This window comes from Thermobia domestica, chromosome 14, assembly GCF_964235325.1.
Source record: "Thermobia domestica chromosome 14, izTheDome1.hap1.1, whole genome shotgun sequence".
Lineage (NCBI taxonomy): Eukaryota > Metazoa > Arthropoda > Insecta > Zygentoma > Lepismatidae > Thermobia > Thermobia domestica.
In genome coordinates this window covers 89,847,589-89,861,677 of record NC_137467.1, presented here as the reverse complement: position 1 = coordinate 89,861,677, position 14,089 = coordinate 89,847,589, and the positions used below count along the sequence as shown (strand labels likewise).

General features: G+C 33.3%; 1 pseudogene; it reads left to right on the top strand.

The window, feature by feature from the left end:
• The first annotated feature begins 3,712 nt into the window (after positions 1–3,712).
• LOC145669912 (cuticle protein 19 pseudogene) lies at positions 3,713–9,411 on the top strand (annotated as a pseudogene).
• Positions 9,412–14,089: the final 4,678 nt, after the last annotated feature.

The window sequence follows — 14,089 nt, the reverse complement described above, 5'->3', positions numbered from 1 at the left end:
TTTATCCTTCCTTAATTTTTTCATTTCTGGTTTCGAAGGGGGGGGTCCGAACCCCCCCCCTTGCCTACGTGCCTGGGTGAGATGAAATAAATTCATGTTCTAGAACAGGATAAATGTTTACAACCTTTACTTATGAATAATGGGAAATAACTTTAAACCTTGACTGGAAAATAGATGTGTACTATCTAATGACCATACATTAGTAAAATGCTCTAAAATCAGAAAAATGTCCATCATATATTTAGTTCAAAACATTTTACTAAAGGCTCCCAGGTTTAGAACGAAAATGCCCACCAAATATTGAGTCCAATACTGTTAGAGCACCAGAAGATATCCATACTCATGATAAGAATAGATTACTTTGTTACAATGCAATAGTCTCCACGTTCAACTTCTTACTTAATAACAAGTAATTAACAAAATAACAACAGAGCCACAAAATATACTGAATATTATTAATTCTTTATCTCTTCCCATCAATCATGATTAACAGAAGCAGAAAGAGAATAGTGTAACTCAAGATGGTATTGTTTTGAGTTTTAAAAATTGGATTGATATTTTTTTATATGTAATGTTTTAGCCTGTTGACTTTGGTAGTTAAAACAACGACTGTTGAATGATAAAATTTAATTTAAACAAAATCTGATTTATTGATGATTGCAGTTACAAAATTAACAAATAGTATAGTGGATACAGGTGGATATTGTCCCCTCAGGGATGCCAATTTTTACTACCCTATTAACAGCTCAAACCAATGGGTTAGAATGGAAAAAATACACTACCATCTCTGGTCCCATTCTTCAAAAGGTCGGATTCTTGTTGGTTTGAACGCTCGGCAGTTGTGCTCGGTAGTGTAGGTTCAAGAGACGTAATGAGATGCGGAGTGATGAGAACCCCGCTGCTTTCTCGCACCTTTTTATTTGACAGTTTATTTCTGTTGACTAGTTTTTATCTGGTTTTTAAAAGTTACTTTAATGGTTATTTATCCGAAGGTTGGGTGTTAGCATACGGGGTCAGGTTTAATTCAGTTCCATACTATTTTTTGTTTATTGCCAATTATTTATCTATTTTAAAATGTTTTTAACATTTAATGATAAAAATTTTCTTCTGGCGGATATGTGACAATATAATGTATCTACAATGGTTTTGAATATTTCGTGAGTATAACAAAGAGTAGAGTATTGTCATCATTGTACGGAACTTGTTTAGTAAGGCGATGTACTAATCAAACTCTGTTTTGTTCTGTTTTCTTGATGTTCTGTGTTCGTTACAATTTCAAGAACCAAAACTTTATCTTACCTAGAAAGCGAGATATTCCATCATCTGTTCCAAGGAACTATAAGTGCAAGAATTGAAGAGAAACAGGAAAACAAACGTGTTTACATCGGCTATCTTTATAGGGTGGCCCAAAAGTAGATATATACAGTCCAGCTCATGGTATTTCATATCATTTACGTGTTGTTATCCATGCAAATATTGGCTTAATTTCTTTATTGTTTGCTTTTAATTTTTCACTTATACCTTAAGCTAGGAACAGATCGAAGCAAATAATCTCATTATTTTGATAAACTAGGCTGTAAACCTACTTTCGGGCCACCCTGTACTTTAGCAGAAAACGCTTTTTCCATAATCTTAGTGTTGCTGTCGTCATGAGATAATTTGTCATATTGTAAAAGAGAAGAAAGACAATGTGCATGTGAATGACGTGTATGTGAATTAGTTGTTGGACTTAAGACTCCGGTAGTTCTGCTTTTTGTGACCAGAAATGTACTAACCTCGATAGTCTACGACAACTAATATGATTAATGAGGTGTGGCCGTCCCATTGCTTGTGGTTTGGTGCTGGTTTCACTGTCCTTTTCCCACTTTCGGAAGACATTAATTACGGGAACTCGCGAGAACCTGACAAGTCATACTGTTTCCGAGATGGCTATTCTCAGCTATCTATCCATCACAATCTGGCCTCTATCAAACTCTTATATATTGCCTTTTATAGAGGGAGTTTGGCTACGTGCATATAATTTGAAGTACTCACCAACTACCTCTATGAAAATTGTTGAGGAAGTATTGCAGGATTCTGGAACTTGAAAATTTGATAGGGCCCATTCTAGTTCCTAAGTGAAATCTTGACCAGATTACTTTAGATTCCATAGGTTTGGAACTATGTACCTTTAAAGTTCGCTTTTTCATGTTTTTGGCAGCCTATAACTCCGAAAGGAAGCATTTCCCCTCCCAGGTTGGTCTATACTTTTTGTCTTATCTTGGTGTCGGGAATTACCTCTCAAACGTTGTGGGTGTTGTTTTGAAACACCCTGTATATATTAGAAATGGAACTTGATTTGTCATAGCAATTGCAGCATAAATCTAGAAACAATATTTTGTTTATTTGAGTCATGTGGTATTTATCACATGGCTAAATTAGCTGATACAATACCAACTATATAGTTTTTCCCTGACTTGTTTATATCCCAAAGTAACCCATATAATCGCAGAAGTGGATCAGGGAGACTTACCAAATATGTGCCATGTTAAGGTGTCGAATTAAATTCTGAGAACTATTATATGCTAATTATCATTATTGAAGAAGAGATTGAAGAAAAATATTACATCAAATTTAATAATTATTTATTAATTGATGTACTTAGGTAAATACTCAGTAGGCAACAATTAACTAACAATGGTCAAATTTCCTCATGCTGCTGGTATAATTCAATTCAAATTTGGTAGATTTTTTTAAAACGTAAATTACATAAAAAGATGTTTAACTTTTCTTCAATCACACTTTTAGTTAGATCAAATGGAGCAATTAGTTTGTTGTATTTACTCTTAAAACCACTTCAAGTGCAGCAAAATTTGGAATCCACAGATAAAACATAATATATAATATTTACTTATTTATAATTATGATTGTTGAACTGAGCGAAGCGAAGCTCTTATACTCGGTTAGCCGTTTGGTTGTCCGCGAACTCCTCCTAGACCGTTTGGCCGATCTCAACCAAACTTAGCACGCTGATAGAGTATGTCGTGCTGAGTGACAACATAGGTTGAAATAAAAAAAATCCGATGTACCATCGAGGAATAATCACCGAAAAACGCTTCCTCCTAGACCGTTTGGCCGATCTCAAGAAAACTTAGCACGCTGATAGAGTATGTCGTGCTGAGTGACAACATAGGTCGAAATAAAAAATCCGATGTACCATCGAGGAATAATCACCGAAAAACGCTTGCATAGACTTAACATGGGGAAAAAATTTTCACGCGATTTTTTGTCAACAATTAAAAATGGCATTTATTATTGCATAATGGCCAGGAATGATTACGTAGTTTAAGCTCGCTCAGCTCATTTCATTGCAATCGGGTACATCCATTGCATTCCTAGTTTTAAAATTATACTTCCAAAATTCAGTATTTGAACATTGTCTTCAAAATATAAATTTTACAACGACGGAAAATGGAGATACAATTTCCGGAAGGTTTTGAAGTTTACATTAAAATTCATTTAAAATTAAATAAAAACAAGAGATAGCCCTTTCAATTCCGCGTGCCTTTCAGATTCAACATAAATGTAACGATTTAAATATTTATTACGTCATTGCATCCGAATGGAAAGTTGTCATTTCCATGAACTTTAAACGAGTATAAAATGCGATGTTGTGTTCAGAAAATACACAATCTTCTTACAGGCTGCAACAGCACCAGGAAGAAGCTCCAACATGAACACATTTGCAGTAAGTAAAGGCTATAATTTTTATTTATTTATTTACTGTAAGTTAATATGGAAAGAATAATGTAAATAGAATATATTATGCTAAGAATGCTATTGTGGAATTTTATTTTAATTAATGAGATCATCGTTATACTTTCTTTTTTACTTTAAATAAGAAGGAGTGTCATTTATACGTCACATGAAGAAGTTTCTTTTCTATCACGTGATATATTCTAAATTAATATCGAAACAAGAAGTGGTAGTAGATTTTTTACCACTTTCGATTTTAGTAGTGAGAGATTAGAATTAAGCTGGAATATATTTTTGAGACACTTAATCGATTGCAGAAAATCGCTTCTCACTATCTATTACCACTCTTGCTGTATATATAATAAACGTAAAAACCGGAAATAGTTGCCTTCTACCATTTCCGCTTAAAATATCACCTTCATTTACGAACTCGATTCCTAATTTTTGACCCTTTACATTCTGGGCTACTTTGATGATTACCCATAAGGTAGTTTAATTCAAACTTTTGGTCTCCCAATATCGAATGGACGCACAGATAAAGTGAATATATAAAGAAGTTATAGTAAACCAAACTCCTTATAAAGTAATATGTTACTGCATTAACAGGGGGCTCATAAAGTCATTGTTCGAAATGTATGCCTGCTTCTATGTAAGTATTTCATACCTGTAAACCAAATTGCAGTTAGTCCTTTATATAGATACTGCATCTCCTAAGAAAGATCTTTAATATATCGTAGTTTATACATACTTGTTCGTTCAAAGTAGTGCGTTTTTTAACATTTTTTATGCAAACTATTTTAAAATGATCCTAATTTGATTGACGGTTGGAGCTCATGTGGTTTTTGTCCCTCAGCGCTGACAGGAACGTAAAGATTCACTCACGCACACACAACTGATTTGTAAAGCATTTGGCAACAAATTAGGCTAAAATCGAAAACTAATTCTTATCGATACCTAACTCCTTAATTACAGTGACAATAAAAAAATTCAGAAATTTCTGCAGAACGTTCCTTGAAGTAAACTAATCCATTTATACGTTAGCATTTTGAAATTAAGATCATGAGGATCACAGAAGAGAAATGTAGTAAGTAAGTCAAGAAATAATTAACAACATTTTTACACAATTCGGAATACCGAAAAACCCAATGAGATTAACTAATATATGTTTGAATGAGTTGATTTTGAGTCTAATGTCACTTTCAGCAGCGAGGCTATATGAGACAGGATCAACTGATTAACTTGGAATTCGAACCACATGAGATATATTTTAATGAATCCCAAAGTAAAGTCCAAGTAGGAAAATGTTTGTCCACGAGCTTTCACGTCGAGAATGGTCTGAAACAAGGAGACGCGTCGTCGCCATTATAATTTAACTTTTTTCTGGAGTACGCTATAAGAAAAATCAAAGACAACAACTAGGGCCTAGAGCTGAATGGTATTTCCCAATTTACGGAGTATGCTGATGGTGTAAATCCGATAGGGGATGATAGGAGAACAATAGAATGAAATGCAAAGGACCTATTAAACGCTTGCAGGGATAAGGATTTAGATGTAAATGCAGAAAAATACTAAATACATGGAAGTTCGCAGGGATCGTAATACTGCAAATTACGGATGCATCATAATATCAAATAATACTTGCCACAAGTAAATACGTTCAAATTTCTACGATCGATGTTAAAAAACCAAAGCTACATCCAAGAAGAAATTAAATGTCGACTGAAAGCAGGAAATTCATATTATTATTCAGTTCAAAATATCTTGTCTGAGAATTCTATTGAGAAATTTGAAGTTTAAAATGTATAAAACGATAATCGTGCCGTATGGTTGAGAAACATGGTCGCTTATTCTGAGGAAAAAACACAGACTGAAAGTATTAGAGAATAAAATTCTGAGATGAATATTCGGGCTCAAGAGGAATGGGAATGGAGAACAACAGAAACTTCATAACTTATATTATTTACCAAACATTGGTAGGGTCATCAAGTCTAGGAGGTTTAGGTGGGATTATTTCCTTAATCAAGTTAGAAATATCTGCTGGTAATTATTAAAATTAATAAACAAAAGAAATAAATTATTTTGGCTCCACATATGAGAAAAATATTATAGAATTAAGTTTTTGTTTACCATTTCAATAAAAATAATAAAATAATCGTTGAAGTTTGAAATCAAGTTATGGGAGCTTGATACTTGTTTCAATACTCGGATTTGCTTTCGCAATATCCTAGGAATATGTTAATCTATTGCATGAGTAGAGCAATAAAAATTGGCTACTACAATGTTGTTAATTAGATATAGATACTTGTTAATTAGATATAGATATCTTCATTTGTGCAGATGAAATGTTTGCAGATGTCATAATTTCCAATGGAAATTTTTGTATCTCTGTTACATTCATGTAGTCTCGTCGCATATTCTGACACGAACATACATTCTCCTGAACACCTTAAAAATGTTGAAATTAACGAATGACTTTATGGGTTTGATTGGTCTTTGCTGGAAGTTTTCAGTTGTGACTACATGTATATATGGAGAGGAAACATGTAATTAATTAAGTAGACGAATGTATTTGGTTATACCAAAAAGAATGAAAACTAAACTTAGATAGATAATTATTTCTTTTGGAATGTTGAGTATGTAATTAGGCTCAAGTGAAATCAGAAATTAAAATCTTTTCACGACTGAAAGTCTTTCCTGAATTCAATGTACCAAGAACATAAAGTTTGGTAACCTTTTATTGATTTGAAAGGTCAAAAGTAAATTGTCGTTATCATTAAGAATTTAGCAAATCGTTAATTATATTTATGACACATATTCTTATTTTCCAATGATTGATAAATTTATTAATTGCAATTTCAGGTTTCCCTTTTCTTGGCTGCCGCCGTGGCAGTGACTGCTGGTGGTGCTGTTGGAGGTCTTGCAGGATATGCAGGTTTAGCAGCTCCTCTCGCTGGAATTGCACCTGCAGCTGCTGTTGCTCCTGTTGCCGCTTTAGCTGCACCTGCAGTAGACTATTACGTAATATATTTTGTACTTTAGTACTAGAATATAAATTATTTACTTTAACATTGAATCATGATACAGTATCAAGATCTGTCATGTTTATGGACACATATTCTAGATTAGTGCAATATTTAGCATTATCTTTTATTGCAATATATTCTACAATGTAGAAAGTATGTGAAACTTATCACTTTTTTAAAAAGATATATACAATGTTTGTTCGAATGCATTTAACATACAAAGAAGAATATGACGTATATTGGTTTACTTACATTGTAAGTGGATACAAGAAGGTAAGTTTTTTCCTTATTTCGTTCCGATACATCAGACAATGCAGCGTTGACCATGAGTTAAGTTAATTAAATAGCAAACTGTAACCAAAACTATTACGTACATTTAAATAAAAGTGATCTTGTGGGTCATCTCATCACGGGAAAAGGGCTAAACCGTTTGGAAGGATGATTTAATTATTAGTAGTACCTACCTTTACTGGACGCTTATAATTTCACGTTTACTAAGTACGTATCCTCACAGGGTAGCGGAGATTAAAAATTTAATCCAAAAATATATTATTTCACTAAATGCAGATGAAACTCGGAATATAAAGTCCTTATTAAAAGTTACTTGACATGTGTCCCAGCATTAAAAAAATGCTTTGGAGGGAGGACAGTTTATGAAATATTTGAATTTTCAACTTTGGATTCGAAAAATGAGAAAACAGTTGAATATTTTCAAATAAATGTTTTATTGACTCTGATTAATAGTTCGTATTTGGGTTGACTGTGGTTATTATTACTATTATTAAAATACCTATCCTAAGAGAGAAAGGATTCGTAGTAAATAACCACTGAAGTACGTAAAATGATTTTCTGAACATAACACTTGATTCTAGATGAGTTTCTATGATTTCGTTTCATTTTAATATGCATTTAAGGAGAAAAAAAGGGTGAACAAATCTACCTTTCAAATATTTTCTATAAACTTACTCTTTCAGTGCAAAAGAACGAGAATTTCAATTAGTAAATAATAAGATGTCTTAGTTTCATCAATTTATCGTTGTTTTCAGCGAACGTTATTTACATTGTCTTTATCTTCATTATAACAATGTATCTGATGAAATCAGTGCTAAATTACCAGCATTATAACACAAATTACACAATATAGTTATTCCTAGTATACATTTAGTATATTAGTCAGGTAACTTTATTTATTCACAGTTATTGATAAAATCAAAATTATTATTAACAATATAAACATTGCTTTTCTTGTATTTATGTGATTTCATAATCCTGAATGAGCATTCAACGTTTAATTTTGCAATTTCAGCTTTATGTTGACAAATGCAAGATAATTATGCAATAGATTGTAAGCAAACTATTGGTATTTCGCGGTCTACCTAAAAAAGAATTTTAGAAGGAAAAACTGCATTCTTCGAAACTAAACTAGTAATAATATTAGTTGTCAGGGTTTGAAAATTTTTACACTTCCTTACTATTAAGATATAATACGAATACTTGCATCTTAAGATTTGAAGCCTCTTGCAATACTTAGACGAAAGGAAATCCTACGAACATTTCTTACTTAATAGCCCAAAAGAAGTGATAAGAAGTTGGGACAATAGAAATCAAAATTCCCTGTTCTATGAGTTACTAGATTCTTGTGCTCATTGTTCTAAGCATCAAAGCACTTTCAGCTGAGTTTTTTAAGAACTATGATGATATATTTCCCAGTATTTAATTTTGCTGATACTGGAAGGCTTCAAATTTTATATTCACCGATCATTAATGAATGGAGAAGTATTTGCATGCTAGATTTCGAAAAAAGAAATGATTGAATGTTGAATGTCTGGTTTTCCTAAATTACCTTCATCGTAGAAAAGTATGTATGTAGTAATTATTTGGTTAGAGTTCTTTGGCTTAATGGAAGAAACACATATTCTTCTCCCAACCGAATCATGTGTGATTCTTATGGAAGCATATTGTGTTTATTTATGGATATATACTCAAACTATTTAATTGCGAATCGAATGTTAGTCGGAAAAGAATATTTGTACAGTTTAACTGAAAGAGATACATAGATCTAGATATTCGATATAATAATTAATAAAATTATAGAACATTTTCATGGACTGATATCGTTCGTAGATTAATGATTGTGAAAACTGATTAAGTGTTTTATTGACACAAAGTATATTAAAAATTATTGGGCATGGTTTCTAAAAATGTTGAAACCTATTTAAACAAATCAACATATACATGATTTTCTGTAGTCAATGAAGCTGATCAGTTTGGTAAAATTTAATGAGGAAGGAAAACAAATATAAATTCTTCAAGATAGAATATGACTTATTTTATAGTAATATTTTTAAAATTCTTCACTTCTAAATAGGCCTACCCAAGATACGCTTTCGGCTACGGAGTGAGTGATGCTTTGACTGGAGATAACAAGAACCAAGTAGAAGTCCGTGATGGACCTGTAACCAGAGGACAATACAGCCTTGCTGAACCTGATGGCACCATCCGAGTTGTGAACTACGCTGCTGATAGCATCAATGGATTCAACGCTGTTGTGAGTAGGATTGGAGCCAGTGCACATCCAGCTCCTGCTATCAGAGCTTTGGCAGCTCCCGTAGCAGCTTTGAGAGCTCCCGTAGCAACCAAAATCCTTGGGTAAAAACATAGATAGAATTGTTCTTTAAAAAATACAAAAATAAAGCAAAATAAAGAAAATTCAAAAATACAATTACTTGTTTTTTTTAATAACTGAATATTTTCAATTACATTTTGAATACACTGATGTTAGCTGAACTGAGTGTAACAAACGTGTTTTATTTCCGATTGTAAAATTACTTGTAAGTTACTGATTTCTGAAGCTAGAACAATTCATTTTTGAAAGATCTGTTGCTTTCGGTTTCAATAGACATAAGGCGGAGATAAAAATATTGTTTTTAACGCTGAATTAACATTAAAAGTATTACTTTTCTTGATATCTCGAGATCCAATATCAGAACTGAAAATAGTGAAATCTACCGCTTTCGGCTTAAACGCAATATATAACAGAGAAAGTGGCGTGTATGATCGTACGGCTGAATCATGTGAAAATAATTTTTGGAAATAATTATTAAGTACTTTGAACGGAATTTTTATTATGTCCTTTTCATGAAGGACACATTTTAAGGAAATAGAGAGTTTCAAAATTTACCCGTAAAATACAATATTTTACGGATGTTTATCATTAATTTTTCATTGAAATGGAAACCCAAAGGGAAAAGAGGTTCAAATATTTTCCATAGGTCTTTTTAGGCGAAGAACTTGTATTTCAGCTAGTGTAAGGTTAAAGTAGAGGTAAAGAATATTCTTGTGGCGATGAATACTTATCCAAAACTATTTCTGCCTTTCTCTTGCCGTTTTAAATCTATGAAACTATTGAAACTAGAGATGATATCATTTTCATTTGAAATATCTAGTATAAAGGCGAGTATGAAACTTATTTTTGGAACGTGGAATTCATATAAAAACATGTCTCGTATCTTCTCTGATATCTTGCGACAAGCTGATACAATCGTTTTATAATACTTGTTCTCCTATCCTTGTGCACAGCTATGTACAATTAAACTACATTATACTATATATTTTTTTATTTATTCCACACGTATTAATAAAGCACACCACTAACTTAACCACTTAATATATTGCAAATACCTTGTGTAACTGCTTTCGCAATGTATCAACGCCTTCATCACACATGTTATATGAGATCAAACTTGATCAAACACTGTCGAAACTATTACACAACTGTTTTAAATGTATTTAGTGCTTCGGTCAGAATGTGTTATACTAATACATGTGCATTACGTATGTAAATATTGCTTATTGGAGACGGTATAAAATTTAGTATTGTATCTCTGAAACTATAATAAAGTATAAAACTTAGTATGTTATCTATTAACAGGGAAGAATACACAAAATTTCAAATGAGAATTGCTGTAATCCGAAAACTGTTATTACAACAAAATCATCTATGGGTGTAATTGATTGGTATTCAATATCCATGAGCTTTGGCTTTGAGCGAATAAGATGTTCGAGGCAAGACACCTACTGTACTTTACAGATAATAATATTAGTGGGAACTCCCTCACGGATATATAGTATGCATACGGGTCTTTAGCGTGCGGGACTCGAGTTCGATTCCTGACGGGAGCTCATGTGGTTTCCATCCCATGTTAAGCTCTAGGTCAACATCTCATATAGCCTAGCTGCTGAAGGAGATTCTAAACTCGAATTCAACCAATAGTACGAGAGAAGTGTCTTATTTACTAAAATTACAATTTTTAAATAATAATAATGAAAGTAGTAGATTCACTGACAGTATATCAAAATGTCAGTATATGCTAATGTGTGAAACAGGAGCAATGTTGTTGTTGACTCCGATGGAAGGAAGTTCTTTATATATCACCTGTGATATTCATACGTATTTGAAGAGCACAGCATTTCCGAATTTTTCCTAGCAACTTACATTGTGCAACACCATCATGCTACCACTTGGCGGAAGATCTTTAGTGTTTACACTTTTGTATGTCTCTCCTTACTATTGAAATAAGACTACCCAACAGGTTTATCCAATTACACCGGTCAACAGTAAAAATGTTTCTGAAATGAATTTAGACACAAATTGTTAAATTGAGTCACACAAACTTGAAGTGGGCAATGAAATGACGCCGTTAGCTCTTGTTTTCAAGAAACAGCAAATTTCAGTGAGTAATGAGGGTGTTTTCAAGCAATTGTAAAGACCTTGTTATTAAATAGGTACTGCTGCAACACTGTTCAGCAGAATATCATGGTTGATACGTCATTCCATGTAGAATGATGTGCTTTCAAATTCTATATCGATCGTGCCGCTATCTCATACGAGAAAAGAGAAATTTAGAAAAATCGGGAAATTTCTTTGAAAAATTCATTTCGGAACATTTGGGGCCCTCTAGAGTGACTCTGGGTGAGAGCACAAAACACTAATACATTGGCATATTGGGGATGTTCCTGTGAAACACCATTCTGATATCGCATATGGTGATGTCATTATTCTTAATTCTGTTTACAAGTAAAAAAAAATAAGGTTTTAAATATAGTGAAATGTAAAATGTAATAAAAAGTACTAAAGTGACAAAGATCTCCCTGTACTTAATCCTCAAAACGAATATCGTGTACAAGACAAAGAAGACGAAGAGGATATAAATAACACGGAGACAGCAGAAGGGTCCTCATTCGGAAATTGTTAAGCACAGTGCAGCACTGAATAACCCACGCCTACTTTCACACACCTTGCTTAATGATTTGATTCGAGATCTGTAGATGCCTAAGAACAAAGCTGAGCTTGCTGCATCAGAATGGAACTTATTACAAGATGATATGAAAATGTCAAAATACAGGATCGTTAAAAGCAGTTTGAGGTTTATTTCACATAGCAGAATACCCCGATATTTTGTCATGATGTAATTGGTTTGATGAACAAATTTCATTTCAAATACAAACCACAGGAGTGGAGACTGTTCATAGACAGCTCTAAGTCCTGCTCTAAGTATAAATGCAGTCCTGCTCCAGAATTCCAATTTTCTTCCATCAGTGCCTATTGGTTATGCTGTCAATATGAAGGAAACATATCAGAACATGAAACAAATATCTGCAGCAGTTCAGTACAATGTTCACCAACGGCAGTTATGCAGAGACTTAAAAGTCATTGCTATTGTGTTAGGGTTGCAATTGGGTTTAAGAAATACCACTGTTTTGTGTGTGCATGGGATAGTCGGGACAGGTCTTCCCATTAAATCAAAACGATGTGGCCTCCAAGAAGAGATTTCCGGCCTGGTGAGAAGAATATATAACATCCCCGTTTAGTTCCTATAAAGAGCATCCTCCTGTCTCCGTTACATATCAAACAGGGGTAAATGCAACAGTTTGTAAAGGTATTGAATAAAGATGGTAACACATATTATTTGATACATAATATAAAGTATTGACACCCAATGCAACATTACAACCGCTGTTTCTCTAAAACAGTAGCTAATAAAAGAAATGTGAGATCAGATACGTTTTTCTTGCCCCACAATTAGTAACAATCAACTATTTTTCGTTGACACATTCAACATTTTTTTTTTGTTGTCCAGTGTTATTATTAACGGATTTTCCAATGCCAGGAAACACACATTTAGACATCCTACAAAGTATAGAACAGGGCGCAAAATTTCCGGTCGCCAGGTCGCCTGTGGCGACTAGATCTTTAGAGCTGGCGACCAGTGTTCAGTAGGAATGGTTTCTGCCTAAACTTACAGGGCTGCACAATTTCTGTTTCGCACAAAAATAATTGTCAGTGAGTGAGAGAAAACACGGAATGTGAAATCTTCACAACGGACATGGAAAGTGAAGTGTTCACAACGTTGTAATTTTCCCTTCCTTTCCCACTCAATCCAAAACTTCATACGAGATTCCCAAATTTGCTTCCAATTTTCACATTTTGTGCAGTTTTAGCTGTGAGTACTCCTTTATGGGAGAGACTTCAGCAGTCTCAACAGAGTTAAGACTATCTACAGGAATTCACTTAAGACTGATACACTGGATGATTTGCTGATAACTTCCATCAATGGCCCTTCACTTAAGGACTTTGATACGTAAACTGCAATCGACAACTGGTACTCCAGTACAGAGAGAGAGAGCGTTACCCAAATATGAAGTCTTACGATGAGATAGTTTTTAACATTATATGAATTGATCAATTTAAAATTATTTATCCTGAATCTAATTGTCTGGTTTTGAAATTTTATACCCTGATGTAATAATATTTTCTTTGTCAAATCGAAGGCCGTAGTGGTGGGGCTCTCATAATTTGTACGCCAGAGACACTGGCGACCATCATTTTTGGATGGGCGAGTGCGTCTGACTTTGAAATTTTGCACCCTGGTATAGAATATTTAGATAGATTTTCCAGTTTGTTCATGTTGTGTTTAAATAAAACAAAGAAGATTAATGAATTGAAAAACAAGCGTTATTGTGCAGTTATTTCATCTATTGTTGTGAAGCACGAAGTGCTTCCCTTTTTATGAGTCTTTATTGATTTATTTCATATCAGGACCCCCTTTTATATCTTCCTTCAAAAGTAATTTCCGGTTTGTAAGCTTTTTAATTATTCTAATTGTTTTCTAAAAGCTTCTTTAACACTTTAGATTTTTGATCAACATGTTTCGCTGTATTTGGCAATAAGCATGGACACATAAATATACCCATCAAAAATAGTTATAAAAGTATTTTTCCGCTACTAGATCCTAATTATATTTGCTTTTTATGTCAGTTCGCGACCCCCA